Consider the following 16020-nt stretch of genomic DNA (forward strand, 5'->3'; position numbering starts at 1 on the left):
TTGCACCTCCTAAATCTGCTCTAACAATTTGCAATTTCACATGTTTACACTGTCAATTGTTTTCAATCCCAGTCTTTGCACCTCCTGTATTTCTCCTATTCCCCAGGCTCCTTTTTATGTTTGTGACTGTATCCGTCTGAAGCAAGATGGAGTGCTCAGCCTGAGGATCTGCAGACAGATTAGGACATGTAAAAAACACCATGCCCAATTGATTAGTTTCACTCATATATATTAACTCCTATGTAGTAAGTACTATACCTACTGTAATGCTAGAAACTATCTTTTTGAAGGGCCTCTCAGCTGTAACAGAAAGCTGAGAAGTGTTTGCTCACGTTTTTCAGGGAAATAGGACACAGCACCCCAGAACAAACTGCCAGAAATGCTTCAAGCTAAAAAAACTGGTGTGGGGCTCTTCACTGGTTTTATGCTAAAGTGGATGAGAACTGCTCACTCGATTACAGCTGAGAGGTACTTTAAAGAAACCAGTGTCTTTCACGAAAGATTCAGTAACTGAATGGGAATGCTCCCAAAGTGGAAGTCCTGGTTTATTTTCAATGGGAGAGTTTGGGTCTCTTGTAGTGAGACTGCCCCGAGACCTTAACCACCACAAGGCAACTGGAGAAGGTTTTCAGGGAATGTGTCAGATACTCAAGCTGGATGTGAGCCAAATCACTAGTGTAAGCATATTCATAGTTTGTCTCAAGGCAAAGTCAAACAGGTCAGTTTGCCACCAAAATGCTTGTTTTGCCTTGAAAAGGAGTGCTCATGCAGTCCCACATACCATAAGAAGTGATTTGGGAAGCTGCTCCCGCAGCCTCTGCTGTCAGACTTCTCTTTCCACTGCCTGGCAGGAACAAGCAGCATTTCCACCTCTGGCTCAGGCTTGGCAAATCCCACAGTATAGCACTGCTCAATACTCGAGCTCATATCATGTTAGATGGATGCTGAGGATGTTAAGCCTGAACCACAGCCACAGTCCTGCGCTAACATAAACATTATCCACATCTCTTTACATCAGGCTCATTTTTCATTTTATTTTTCTCTACTTTATCCTTCTTTCCTGCTTGGTTTCTTACCACCTGGTTTCCTTCTCAGTATTCCAGTAAACCTTACTCTGGAGTTTACTCTTCACACCTCCTTCCCAAAGTTTGCATTGAATGAGAGTAACATATTTCACACAGTCCTTTGCCCTGCATTACCAGCAAAGGATTTCAAAGAAATGGCAAATAAAAGAAGTTTTCCAATCAAGAAGGCTGAGCAGATGTTCATTTAAAAAAAAAAAAAAAAAAAAGTAGTCCCATGAGCCAGAGGGCATTAAATCCAACAAGATTTGATCTCCAGGCAACCCAAGCTTGTTCTTCTTGCAATTTTTCTGCTAAGACTTCAAATGACCCCTTGGGAAAAATACAGCTCACCTGACTCTATATAGTTCTTATGCCCTAACTGTATAACTGAACAGATTTTTTTTTTAAATTGGTTTATAGCTGATCACAGATTAATTGCAAGTACAAGTTCTCTGCTTAGCTGAAGGGGTTGTAATTCCTCGTCAAGAGCAACAAAAAGATGTTCGATAAAAGGAAATTCTTGGGTTCACATGCGTCAGTGCAGCTAATATGATGCTGTCCCATGGTTAATAAAGCCCTGTCTCAAGAGCTGAGCAGGCAAAGGATTCGTAGGCACTTTCTTATGTGCTCAGCTGTAGCAGGTTTTTACACTAGCAGAACACGATTTACTGTATTATCAGTGAACCAGCAGGAAAGTTAACAAATTCATTCTGTTGCACAGTTTTTCCATTGTTTGGTGCTTTCCCAGGATTATTTTCTGTCCATTTTCTGTTTAGAGTGACACATACAGCATCTGATGCTGTCACATGATTTCACTCCTGAAAATCATAGGCTTCCTGTCTCTGAGCTTCTATTAGCCTTGATAAGTCAATTGCTAGAGCAACGTAGTTTTGCATTTGTTTTAGTTGAAATGATTGCTTAAAATGACATGCAAATTATGAGAATTGAACAAGTCAAAAGATATTTCTAGACTCCACTGGTTTGGTTTGGCAGTGCGGTAGCCCACATTTTTTAAGACAGTCAGAGAAAAGCAGGGTCTCCTAAGAATCAGCAAGTCTCATCTGAACTTGCACTTTGCTAAACAGACGTAAGTATGCAACACCTACCAAATTATAATACATAAGGAGTCTTTTGCTGTTCTGTTCTTTGGGAGACAAGATGTTTTTATCACAAGCACACTCAACTGATTCAACTATTCATTGATCTACCAGTACAAAACAACATTCTTTAAAAACGTGCAATGAAATGTTTGAAACAGAAGGCAATGCGTAAGCTTGCTGTAGTGCATAGGGATGATGCAGGATTTTAGAGATGCTATTTCTTCTATGTCATTTTAGGATACATTACAATAGTGGAGGGGTGGGATGGTGGGGCATGGGGATGCAGAAAAGAAAAGAATGAAACCCTGGATTTATTAAAGCATGCAAGCCACAAAATAAATTTCTTCCAGCTTCAAAAATGGCTCCTTTGTTTCAAATGCCTTTGTCACAAAAACCCCAGCTTGTTGTGATCTGACTGTTGAGTTGACTGAATTGGGACAAAGGTGTTGTTCTTCCCTCTCCAGCGTCGCCCCCCCCCCCCCCCCCCCCCCGGCCCCCCCCCCTCTGACATAGACTTTCGCTACTCTCTTTTACCATTTTAAAAGAAATTATAAGAAAACCAGAAACGGCAAGGACAAAGGGAAACATCAAAGACTACAGACATCAATCCTGGACTAAACTCGGGAGCAAGCGTAACTTCAATACACCATGACCATGCGGGGGGATGAAGGGGAGGCAGGGAAGAAGAGAATGCCATGAAAAAAAGAAGTCATCATTATCGTGTGCACATGTTGGTGTCACTGAGGTGCACAGACTCCAGGGCAGGTGCAGCGGGGCAAGCCACGCCGGTGGAGTCGCGCAGGGTGGGCTGCGGGGCAGGGCAGGTTGCGGGGCAGGGCAGGCTGCGGGGCAAGGCAGGGCAGGGCGCGGAGCCCACTGCGGAGCCGCAGAGCCGCACGCCTGCCGGCCGCCCAGCGCCGCCCTCCTCCTGCCCAATTACAAAGGATGGGGCAGTAAAGAAAAAAAAAATTAAATTAAAAATTTTTAAAATCAGCTAAAAATACCCTAAATACGCAAACCACTCAGAGGTTCCAAATTTCCTTACGCCCCAAGGTCTTCCCAGGAAGCGTCCCGCATTCAAAGGGCCAAAACTTCGCTCCCACTGCCGGCCGGGGAAGGTAAGATGAGGCGGGGGGGGGGGAAGCGGCGCAGGGTGCTGCGATGCGATGCCCGGAGCCGCCTCCCGTCGCTAAGCGACCCGCGGGGCCGCCGCCGGGCCCACTGCCGCCGCGCACTCACCGCTCCGCGCCGCTACATCCCCGCGGCGCAGCGCAGCCGCCCTCCCGAGCCGTCCCGAGCCGTCCTGCCTCGCCGGGAGGGACACGGAGCTGCCGCCGCCGCGATCTGGGTCACCCGGCGCGGCGCCCGGCGAAGGTGAGGAGGAGGAGGAGGCGGAGGAAGGCGGGTGGCGGTGCCGCCTACCGGCGAGCGCGGGGGGAGGCTGCGGCGGGGCCCGAGCCCGCCCCGCAGGGAGGGGAAGGGGCCGGGGGCCGATAGCAGGCGGTGCGCGGGGAGCGTCCGCGGGCGCGTTGGGTCCCTGCGCGCCGCCTGCCATCGCGGTACCTGGCCCCCGGCGCAGAATGCACCGCTCATCTCTGGACTTCGAGACCTTCCCCCCTCGCCCTCCCCACGCTTGCCGAGGAAAGGCGATACCTGTCTGCGATTCAGGGGAATCCAGCACAGTAGTATAGTTAAGGTCCTATAAGAAAGCGGGGAACATCTCCAAGGAGTTAAGGTCCCGGCTACCTAGGGTATTATCCAGCGAGTCAGCATTCTGCCTCCATATGCCATCCCACCGATCTATCAAGGAGATCAGCGTCCTTTCTTCCCCAGCAGTATATCCTGAAGGCTTTTGATCTTCAAAGTTTAAAGTCTGCTAACCAGGATCACAAGCATGTCAGTATATTTATATGGCTCTCCCCCTCAAGAGAATAATGACTGTTGTCTGGAGCATCCACAGAATCATTTAAAGTTGTCCAGTACTGTAACTACTGCCAGTAGGCAAATAGTCTCTGTTTTGTTCATCCATACTGCTGCATGCATCTGTCCAGATGTTCCTTTGAAGATGTAAGCAGGCTGTCAGGCCACATTGGCATCCCAACATTGTCCAATAGTCTCGGGTTTTCAGAAGTCCTTTGAAAATGCTAATTAACCTACTTCTCAAAGTATTTTCTATGCCTTACTTGAAAATAGCTTTCTGCATGCCTGTTACAGGAACATGGTTTAATTTCTTCTGAATCTCCTTTTTCAGTCATTTTGATCCCATAATCAACTGTCACATTCAAGAAGTATGGTGAAAACCTTAGTGTCATTGAGTTAAACATTTAATGACTAGGAAATGCTCTTCATGTTATAAGACAAAGCAGAATGGTAGTTAATTCTCCTTCTAGCTAGAGCTAGAGTCCCTCTTCCACTTGTCATGAGCGTGCCTGATGCACCTGGCTGGCAGATACTGTGATCTGCAGAGCTGATCAAATGGCAGGAACAAAGGGGGTCCCAGCAGCCTCCACTACAGCTGTGTGGTCATGAGCAAACAAGGTCTGATGCTCAAAGGAACAACTAAAATAGTTGGTATTAGACTTCAGCTTTATTGCCTCAGCTCTTATTTGCATCGTGGTTTGCATGTTGAAGTAATCTTACAAGTTTAATTCCATGCATCAATGCAACTAGAAAAGTAGTTCTTTCTTCTGTTTCCTACATTGCAGCAGTTTTTCTAATTACTATATCAATTGATTTCCACCCCCAACACATTCTTGCTCTCAGGTCCTGTGCCTGTCAGAAACTTCTCTAGCATTAGGCCAGAGTAGCCACTATAGGCTAGGAGTCCCTAGCTCTCTGAAGAGAGCAAATCCAGTGTTGGGGAACTTTTCAGGGGCTCCAGGAGCAGAGTTCAGCTACACTTCCCAAAATAAGTTTAGGAACAGAGATTTGTAAGACATTTCATTCATAATTATGCAAGATGAATCATGAGCATGAAAAGCCGGATCCTTGCTACAGAAGTAGCCTTACTTTCTCAGACAACATGCTCTTGTTCACAAATACCAAGGAATTCAAAATGTAAGCTGGAAAGACTTATTGACTTATTTCCTTACTGTTATGGCAAATTTAGGGGATCTGAACAAGAGGTTTGGAGTTTCCAGATGGCATTCTGCCCGTTCTCTGGAATCACATAGTGGCAGGTGGCTATACTGTAGTCATGAAGTGCCATTTCAGACTTGACAGGATTTTTTAAAAACACGTGTTACCAAATTTCAATTTGATGTACCCATTCACTCAGTATCTTAGGATGGAAGCTACCCAGGTTATTATGACTCCTATGTTCAGCATCATTGTTCTAATGGAAAGTTGAGGCAAACCAGCATTTTATAAAATATCCCCAAGTCTTTTGATTATAAGCTGTTACAGAACATTTTACTATGCTTTACTTTCCTTCCAACAGCATAATTATTTTTAATTTATGGCAAATGAGAGAAACGGTGCATGACAGCAGAAATATAGCTCGTACTTGGAAGTGACAGTGAAAACCACATTAGAAAAAATAGATGTAGGACCCCACTAGTTGAGCAATGTCACACTTTTCCAGCAATAGCTCATACAACCTGCTGTGCTTAATAAAAACCAGCAAGGTCACCTGCATGATTAATTTAGCATTAGAAAGAAGGTGACAGAAGCAGCAAAAAACCCAGATAGCAACATTCCTTGCTCAGATATTGGTGAAAAATCAAAAGCTCAAGTCCCTCATTATTTTGGATAGAAGCTCTTGCTGTTACACAATTTACTGCTGAAGATGAATTTGTAACAAGGACATGTGCTCTGCCCTTGTGAAGAACCTAACATATTTTGACACCACCCAGCACTTTTCTCAATGTGTCCCCCAAGCATTATTAAATGCACCATAAGGAGTTAGGTAATGTTTTATAGTGTTATTTTGTTTTCTTTTTAACAAGTAATTTTTCATTTTGTGACAATACAGTGGTGGCAAAAATATTTTAGCTACACTTGTATACTTTTACTTAAAACAGACAAGAAAAAAATATATTTTATCCTAACAATCCTAGTACTCCTGAAATAATCTAAAAAGTCGTAGTGAAAAAAGATAAAGGAGGAATAAGAAAAATCTCCTTATTTACATAAGGATCTTTCTTACCTCAGTTTTCAAAATCTATAGTCCAGATTATCAATCTCTCTAGTTTTTACTCAGCATGAGACAGGATACTCTCACCATAAATGAAAAATTTCTAAGGCTGTTTTCAGTCTTCCTCACCTGCCTCTTTTGAGGGGACTCTAGTCAACTGGAGGTTATCAGGGATCACACCCTTGGCTTTAATCTGACAGGAGTTTTCCAGAGACCTGTAGATCACCAGAAAATTTTTATTTTTTATTTCTTAGTGTTTGATCTTTGGGCTCAATCAACCCAAGTGTGATTTAAGAGACCATAGTATATTAGGCAACCGGTGACAGTGCTGTGCATTTAGAAGAAAATAGCTGTAATGGAGGCATACTGCTAAGTATAATGAGACTTGTGATATCAAAGGAACAAGAGTGGATTAAGTACTGCAAGACCAGCTGCTGTTTTTCTTTATTACTTTGACTGAGATGATCAAATATTTTTGCTTGTGGAGAAAAGCTTTGCATTAAAAAGGTTATACTTTTCTCCTAGTATTCCTGCCTATTGGAGCACATGGAGTAAGGTTTCAGTTTAAACAGCTATTTGCTCTCCATAGGAAAAGGCATCTCAACTCTTGTAATTTGGAAACTCATGTTTTTATGAAACTGTATGGGATCTTGGTGTTAGACCTCTATAAGAAATGACCAAACACTGGTATATGGTGAAATGGAGCCTTTTCAAAACCAGTAACAAACAGGTGACAAAAGAATGCTGTCATCAGTGAGTCTGAGCTACAGCTTTTGCTCACAGCAGAATCAAGATCAAATTACCTTAGGCGTAGGACATCATCAAGCTAAATTCCAGAAGTCTTCTGGAAGGTGTTATATGGTCCAAGTTAGTGGGATGTTCAGGTAAAGGTGCAGATGGGAGAACACTTGTCTGAGCACAGTTTGTCACCATTCTGCTCTCATGGATCATGCCCCATATGAGGATTAGGCTGAGAGAGTTGAGGTTGTTTAGCCTAGAGAAGAGAAGGCTCTGGGGAGACCTTAAAGCATCCTCTCAGCACTTAAAAGGGCTCTACAGGAAAGATGGGGAGGACCTCTTTATCAGGGAGTGTAGTGATAGGATGAGGGGTAATGGTATTAAACTGAAAGAGGATAGATTTAGATTAAATATTAGGAAGAAATTCTTCATTGTGAGGGTGGTGAGGAACTGCAGCAGGTTGTCCTGAGAAGATATGGATGCCCCATCCCTGGAAGTGTGGAAGGCCAGGTTGGATGGGTCTCTGAGCAGCATGGTCTAGTGGAAGGAAGCTACATGATCTTTGCGGTTGAACTAGGTGATCTTTTAAGGTCCCTTCTAACTGAAACCATTCAGTGTTTCTACACATTTGGGGTGTAAGGTACTTGCTGACCAAAAAAGAAGAAAACTCCAGTAAGAATCATTGCAGGGTTTGAATCTGTAGTCTTGGAGGCTGCCAGTGGGAGCAGAAATCATGTAAGAGATACACTAACTATAGCAAGCTCTGGAATGAAAAGTGTTTATAGTAAATTGAATTCCAGCTGCTGGACTGTACTATGGATGCAGCTGGACAGGTGCTCCCAATACAGTTCTTACTTCTGTGCCAGCATAGCCACGAACTTTTCTATATCTACATGGAACTTTATAGTTTACTTCTCATAATTAAAAGAAATTAAATATTTGGAAACAGGCTTTCTTGGGTATCCATGAGAATCTACAAAGAGAGTACTAAACATCTGTAGATTCGCTTATGGGTAAGAATTATTGCTCTTTTGGAGCCTGTCATCTGAGGATACTCACGTGTTAGCATGAGTTAGCATTTCTGTTTTATGTTTGATAGTGCACAACATATGGTTTATTCTATACAATCACATATATCTGCACTGAGATTTACTGAGTGGGATCTGGAGTTTGTAGTTCATTCCTCCCCATTCCAAGCAGTGCTCAGGTAGTGGGCATGACCCTGAATTATGTGATTCGGTCATAGATTCCTCTCTTTGGTCTCCATGCACATTCAAGCAGGTGGTGATTCCATTTCTAGGACAGTGTGCTGTGTAATTGGCAGGTTTTTGTTGACTTCCTTGCAGATATCCTCACCTCCAAAATGCATTCCTACAAACTGAGCTGTAGAACACTATAGAAGTATGTTGTAAAGAACCATTCTGCTGCAGTGACGAGAAGGATGGGTGAAAAAATATATTTCCAAACTCTAACTTCTATAATTTTCTTGCTTAAGAAATCTGATTCCTCACATTAAAAACTATTTTATTGTCATGTCTGAGCATCTATTTCAAATCTACATTCTACTTTGAAATATTGAACAGCTGTCAATTCTTTGTGCCTAGCTTAGGACAAGCATCAAATACAGATTGTCCTGCAATGGTGAATTATATGGCTTTCATGGTGATATCACAGCAACTAGAGCAGTGTGTACACAAGCTTCATGATAATTTTTTAAACCAATCTTCCTGTTATTTTGTTCATTTACAGTCCCACGCTTTGCCTCACTTGTATTGCTTTGACTAAAGATGCTATTAAGTTTAACGTGGAAGACACTAACAGAATCATGTAGATGATGAAAACATGAGAGATGGAGTTTGTCAGGCTTACTCATAGAGCCTTTGGAGAGATGACAGCTAAGTGAAGCAGCCAGTATGCTCATTTAGTTCACCCGTCTCTTTAAGCAAAGCTTTTGCCATAAAGGACTTTGTCTACGTATGAGTTAAGAGCATTTAATGTAATAATATTTTAATTTAAACAATTCTGACTGCTATTTCTATATAGAAAGAGTAAAATAGAGTGATGTAAACATGAATTTCAAATACTATATGCTAGCAATGCCTGCTTATTTATCTTTATAAAAGTGAACACACTCAAATATGCTGTAACTGTGTCCTAATCTTCACCAAGATGTGTTCTAACCATACTATGTCTGTGTGGAAAAGAAAGATTTGCATTTGTAAAAGAGAAATTTTTTAAACCACTATTGAACAAGTGAAAAAAGCTGATGTGATAATTTTTTCATCTATTCTTTTCATTTATCCTCTGCCATTCATCAGATCCATACTCTGAATGCATGTGCTACATTTCATTCAAGGATTACAAAGTGTTTCACAAACAATGATTCATGAAGATTCACAACCTTGGTGAGTTGGGTAAATATTTATGTAAATGTCATCGAGATTGCCAAATTGAGTCACAGAGAAGTGGTGTTTGTAAAAAAAATTCAGTAAGTTAGGATGCATCTTCTTTGGGTTTGCCTATTCAGTTGAAAAACTAACAACTTCTGTTTTTCAGATATGTCAAGTGTGCATATAGATCCAGAGAAGTAAATGAAAACCAGATTACAAGAGCAGCAAGTGGGGTGACCCAAGTATCCAACCATGTTTTGTGTAGAAAATTTCAACTTAGGGTTGCACAGCTATTCTTCTTACGAAGAAGGTAAACCTTTTGCATGAGCAACAGCTAACAAGACCTCCTGAGATGATGCCTGAATGGAACCAAAAGGATGGAGTTCTCGTTTAAGGAATACATTGCAATATTCTCTCCAGTCTCACTGGAGGCCCCAAGGATCTCACTTACGATGGAAATGAAATATTTAATTCTTTATATGTAAAAAATAATATGTCTTTAACTTCACAGATTGTGTCCAGGCTGCAAGCACCACATCCTTAAAAATTTATTGATTGATGAAGTAGACAGTATTAGTGCCTGATATTGCATTATTGTCCTTATGATACATTTGTGCCCTGAAGTTATAACTGTGAGAAATGATGGTTTCCAAAGATATGCAGGAAAGCAGGCTGCCTGCCCAGTGTAGATATCAGGGAGGATCCCTGTGTAAGGTCGCATCGCTTTCTGCATGCCTATCAAATCCTAATTGCTTGTGACAGAACTGAATTTTGCCAGGTTAGTGTAAGATTTTGACTGTAGGGCCAGAAGAGTATAATATAATTCCAACAGTAATTAAAAAAAATATATATTTCCTATTTCTTTATGGAAAACAGGCATAAAGAGTGAAACTGTAAAGTACATGCAGACTTTGAAGAAGAGTTGATAATTTTCAGTCTTCATGTCAGAGAAAACAGAAATATTTTGTTTGAATCTTTCTAACAACATTGCTTTCAAGGTTAAACTAAACCATGTGTTCACTGATTTGGAATGTTTCTTTCAGTACTTCATATTACTTTTCTGACACCCTGAAAAGTGTGTCAGATTGGCAAAAAATCTTCCCTAGACTTTGCCTGAACTGCAGAGAAAGAGTCACATGGTCAGTGAAAGCAACAGTTCTTATTCAGCAGAGAATTATCATCTCTTCTTCAAAGCCTGCATGGCTTTGGAAAGATTTAAAGTCCCAAGTCTCCAAGATTGTTTACGCCCAGAGAAAAACTAGAAAATTAAAACCGAGGACAAAACAATTTCCTGCGATGTGTGGTTTGCTTAGTATTGGGGCATGTGGGACTTTGAAGGCTGAAGACTATTCACTGAGAGCTGGCAGGATCTTCACTGGGAACTTTTATCTGAACTTCATGGATATTTATGCTTTCCAGTAGTTGGGCCTAGGGAATTTACATCTCTTAAATTCTTCCTTAATCAAATTAAGAAATTATCTAGTTTTTGACATATGTGTCCGCGTGTTGCAGGAACCTCACAAGAGTTGATGCTTTGCACTGGCAGTATGTATAATGAAATGTCTTCAGACTTGCAGCATGCACATCGTAATTACAGTAATTTCTGTCTTATGCCTGAAAGTTCAGAGGAATTTTCTGAGGACTCACCAGAAAAGGATCAAAGATTTTCTGTTTATTGAAGCTTACAGATTGTGCTCCCAGTCCTAGTGCAATATTAATGGTCAGCAATATAGGCTCCCAGCAATATAGGCACACCTTTGCTGTGTCTCTGACAACAGAGGTTAAAGTTGTTCCTCCCTGGCTCTGATAGACAGGCTTGCATTTCATTAATGCAATCTCATGGCATAGCAGAAGTGGTCAATTTAGCAAACCTCTGTCTAATCCTAAACATTCACTGACCAGTTTGGTTCTCTATATGACAGGACCTGTAGCTGTCCCAGTACTGAACTGGAATCTTCCTACCCCAAAAAAATTGCGTTGTCACACTAAAGAAACTTGTCCTACAAAAGCATCATACCTTCTAAAGGGGGCAGTGAACCTGCAAATAATCATGTATTTGTGCCACAAACACAGTGTTGCCAAATCTTACAATTTTATCATGACACTTATGCTATTTAATGTATTTCTTAAAGTTACAGTATGCTGAGTTTTGAGATTTCAGGAAAATTACAGATTTTATTAAAGCAAAGGGGGAAAAGAAAGTACTCCAAAGTCTTAAGTTTGTGGAAAAAAAGCTTGAAGGTATGAACAGGGTATAGCCTAAAGCTTAGAAGTCAGAAAGAGTACTGATATTACTTGACATTTTTAGTCTCTTGAGAATACAAGAGTTTTTTTATTACTGATTTTACCAGGACCTAGATTTTTCACATCTTTTTCCATTCTCATGCAATTGCTAAAAAATTTCTTAAGGTTTTTTTTTTTCTTGAAAGAAATATGAAATCTAGCATTGAACAGCACAAATGCAGAATCAGAATGACAGAATCAGCCTTGCTGTCTTCCTGAAAAATATAAGCCTTTGGCATTGCAGAGGTTTGTTATGGAGAGTTTTACTATCGCAAGCAGCAGCAGTAGCACATTTTGAATTTAGGTCAACATATATTTGTCAAAGTGCTTAACTATTGCATGAATGCTACCCTAAAACAATTCATCTTGTGTCTCATCATTTACTATGGTACTCCTCTGCAGTACTAGTTGCGGATGATTTTGAGCTGGATTTTGTGCTAAGAAGTTTCTTCTTATTTCTGAAACAAACTGTTATCCTGAAATATATCCTATTTGTCATGATTCTTAAACTGCAGTTTCTTAAATCGAGAGATTTGATACAGAAAATCCTACTATCTTCTTGCGATTCTCTTTTAATTCGGTTTGAAAGTGATGGAAATCCAGTATGATCACATTAGGCTAAAGCATGGCTTGGCTTAGTTTGCTAGGGAATAAAATTGGTTTTCCACATATGGACCAGTAACCTCCTGTTTGTTGAAGGAAACAAAAGTGTGTTTACTTGTTATCATAGAAGTTGATTCCCAGGAACTGACAAATACCTTGACTCTCCCTGGGAATGTGGTAAAGATAAAATAGCTAACAGCATAGCAAATATTATAATTTGCTCCTGAGAAAAGTGAGCAGCATTTTATTTTTCACCTATGAGTAAATGGGAGCGTGATATTCTTCTTTAAAAGACGTTTCCTCATTATCAATGAAAAAAAATAGAGCCAGATTTTCTGATATAAACTTCATCTTAAGAGAACTATTAAACCTTAATATCAAACTAGAACATTTAAAACCAAAATAGTATTCATCATAAAAACTGGGTTTTTACAAAGAAATATTGAGATTTCTGCCAAAGCACTTTAAATCAGAGATCATATTAACATCAAAGGTAAATGTATTTGAATCCCCACTTCTGTGAACTATTTCATGGGTTAGTCAGTGATAATGTTAATCACATAGAGATGTATTTTTACTTGTGGTCAATAAGCACTGTGGTATCTGTAGAAGGAGTCTGTATCCATGTGATCTAGCTTGGGAGAAAACTGCAGTGCTTCAGGGCCTAAATTATGGAGGGAATAATAGTTCTGATTTGACCAGAGTAAGTTTGTATTAAAACCCTTCTAACCAGCCTTTAACTGTTTTCTCTTTAAGTGGTGGAATTTTCCTATGTGAGAATGCTGTTAATAGAAGCAAAATCTCGATGCATTTACAGTGGAAATGATGTTGCCATATGCATGATAAATTCTTGACCAATGCTAATCATACAGAGATACTTAAAAAAACCCAACCCCACAGGGAGTTTGTTCTTGCCCAGAGAACACACATGGACATGCAAGTAGAAGAATGGAGAGCCCACACAATCTGGAATGTGGGCACTTAAGAGAAACAATCTTTGGGCAGGTATTTTCCACTTGTCAGAACAAATTGGTAATGAATTACAAATTGATTTCATTAGGATCATCTTTTCAGTAGCTTTCAGGGTTGGGTGTTTTCCAGGGCTGAGAGCCTCAGAGAATATTTTAATAGAGACAGCAGATGTTGATGTGGCCTGGTTGTTCTTTCCCATTCATTTTGGTTCACAAGAACAGATGATGCTAATGCTTAGTGTTCACAAAGGTTAACAAGATATATGCTATACTCTTATTAGGTAGGCAGTTAATGTTCACACTTTACGTATAAGAAAACTTAAGCAGAAGATCTGTGCTATCACAAGACCTTGCTACCCTCTGTGTGGGTCAAAGACAGAGAGTGATGTAATGCCACAAACTGTGGAGGAAAGACAGAAGTGGAACCACCCTTCTGACCAAATACTACCTTCAGTGCCCTGTCAGCCTCACATCCTTAGTGCACTTGTACCTCCTGCACACAGAATAGCTGTATGCCTGGCACAGGGAAAGGTACATGCTCCAAGGGAAGCATATGGTTCATTCATTTATTTGTTTTTTTCTGGGTAAGCACGGCCATGGGTAGATTACTCCAGAGTGTGGATCTGGGACAAACTTGAGGAGTTGGCTTTTGTCTACAGATTTACAGGCTCATCAATCACGTTACATACCACCCACCTGGGAATCCCACACATAATTGATATTGAGGAAAGTTACATACCCAGAGGAGACTGAGGGAGGAAAAATAAAAATAAGTTTGGTACTTAAATGGAGAAAGAAAAAAAAAAGTTAGAAAAAAGTTAGGCTTTTGGTAATAAGCTACAGCGAGAAGTAGAATATTTGCCAGGTGAAGATAGAAAAAATAGGTAATCCTCAATTTCAGTATTTTGGATAAAGAAGGGGGAAAGGCTACGTTTAGGGGCACAGTAGTGCCCCTAAGGGCTCCATTAGTCTATGATGAAGAAAAATGAAGGAAAGGCTTACACACTGAATCTGTGATTTAAGGGACCACTTTCTCACAGAGGGAGTCATGAGCTCTGCTCCCTTTCAGCTGGGCAGGTCACTCAATAGCGTGGGTTTACTCTACAGCCTTACTGGGGTTCCTAGCCAACTCAAGGATGGAGCAGTGAAATATTTATGTACAACCAGAGGCTCGACTTCACGTGGCTTTGTCTGGACGGGCATGGTTTTGTCTCCCTCTGTCCCTAGTGTGGCAGCATGCCAAAGGTAACATGATCAGTGCTGGTGGCTTGTCCAGGTGATGGTCTCTTCTAGGGAGCGCCTTGGCCTGAGGGAAGCTGTCTTTAATGCACCCCAGCCTGAGGGGTGCTGCCTTTAGTTCATCTTGGCCTGAGGGAAGCTGTCTTTAACCTGCAGTGTGGATGTGCCTCCCACTGGCTGGTTTTGGATCCCTCATGCTGGATGAGGCTCTGCCCCAACCTGCTGTCAGTGAAGGAGCAGAGGCAGGCCTGGGGTTGAGGGATGGTGCACCTCTGCACATGGGGTTAAAGCATTGCACTTGTTCTGTGCAGACTCAGAGGGAGACTCTATTGAAGGAGAGGAGGAGGACAAGGAGTTGGCTCTACCTGGAGAAAAGGTAGCACAAAGAGGCCCTGCTGGCAAGCGGAACTGGGCAGCACGGAGTGAGCAGGAACAGGAGGTGGCACAGTGACAGTAAGCATATGTCCATGGCAGGCAGTCGTAGGGGACTGCTCATGCCCTTCCCCTTGCCACTCCAGCTGCTCCCCTCAGCGCTGTGAGCCCCAGACTTCTGGGCATGGATATTCCTCCCCTAAGCAGTGGCCGCATGCCCCAGGAGAACATCACTGCGGTCATCATGAAGTCTTGGTGCAGAGCAGTGGCTGCTGTCAAAGAATCACAGAATCAATTAGATTGGAAAAGACCACTGAGATCATTGAGTCCAGCCTTTGGCTGAACACTACTCTGTCAATTAGACCATGGCACAAAGTACCATGGCCAATCTTTATTTAAACACCTCCAGGGATGGTGACTCCACTACCTCCCTGGGCAGTTCATTCCATTGTCTAATCACCCTTTCTCTGAAGAAATTCTTCCTAATGTCCAACCTAAACCTAACCCTCCCCAGTACAGCTTAAGACTGTGTCCTCTTGTCCTGTCACTTGTTACCTGGGAGAAGAGACCAAACCCCACCTGGCTACAACCTCCTTTCAGGCAGTTGCAGACAGTGGTAAAATCCTCCCTGAGCCTCCTTTTCTACAGGCTAAACAACCCCAGCTCCCTGAGACACTCCTCATAAGGCTTGTGCTCCAGACCCTTCACCACCTCTGCTGCCCTTCTCTGGTCACACTTGAGCTCCTCAATGTCTTTCTTGCACTGAGGGGCCCAGAACTGGACACAGTACTCGAGGTGCGGCCTCACCAGTGTTGACTATAGGGGGACAATGACTTCCCTATTCCTGCTGGCCACACTATTGCTGATACAAGCCACTGTGCCACTGGCCTTCTTGGCCACCTGGGAGCACTGCTGGCTCATGTTCAGCCTCCGTCGACCAGCACCCCCGAAGTCGTTTTACTGCGGGCAGCTTTCCATATACTCTTCTCGCAGCCTGTAGCGCTGCGTAGGGTCAGTGTGACCCAAGTGCAGAACTCTGCACTTGGTCTCGTTAAACCTCAAAGTTCGGCTTCCTCGACCTATAATAAAGGACAGACGTTTGCACTCTCCGTCGCCCCACCGTCG

At 42.1% G+C, this 16020-nt stretch overlaps 1 protein-coding gene and 1 long non-coding RNA gene across 4 annotated transcripts in view; one reads left to right on the plus strand and one right to left on the minus strand.

Moving 5' to 3' along the window:
• ELMOD1 (ELMO domain containing 1) overlaps positions 1–3937 on the minus strand; it is a 45804-nt gene extending 41867 nt beyond the window's left edge. Inside the window, exon 1 of one of the 3 annotated variants that reach the window (XM_027658142.1) lies at positions 3818–3937. The gene's annotated coding sequence lies outside the window, so the exon portion shown is untranslated. Of the gene's footprint in view, positions 1–3168; positions 3249–3403; positions 3521–3817 lie in introns of those variants that run through there. The other 2 variants (XM_027657298.1, XM_027658973.1) reach the window with 2 other exon arrangements.
• On the plus strand, positions 3454–10714 carry LOC113954904. Its single transcript, XR_003530421.1, has 2 exons — positions 3454–3538; positions 9594–10714. It is a non-coding gene; the product is annotated as an uncharacterized LOC113954904 (long non-coding RNA).
• The last annotated feature ends 5306 nt before the right edge of the window (positions 10715–16020 follow it).

This window comes from Corapipo altera, unplaced genomic scaffold, assembly GCF_003945725.1.
Source record: "Corapipo altera isolate COAL_440 unplaced genomic scaffold, ASM394572v1 0, whole genome shotgun sequence".
NCBI classification, from domain to species: Eukaryota; Metazoa; Chordata; class Aves; order Passeriformes; family Pipridae; genus Corapipo; species Corapipo altera.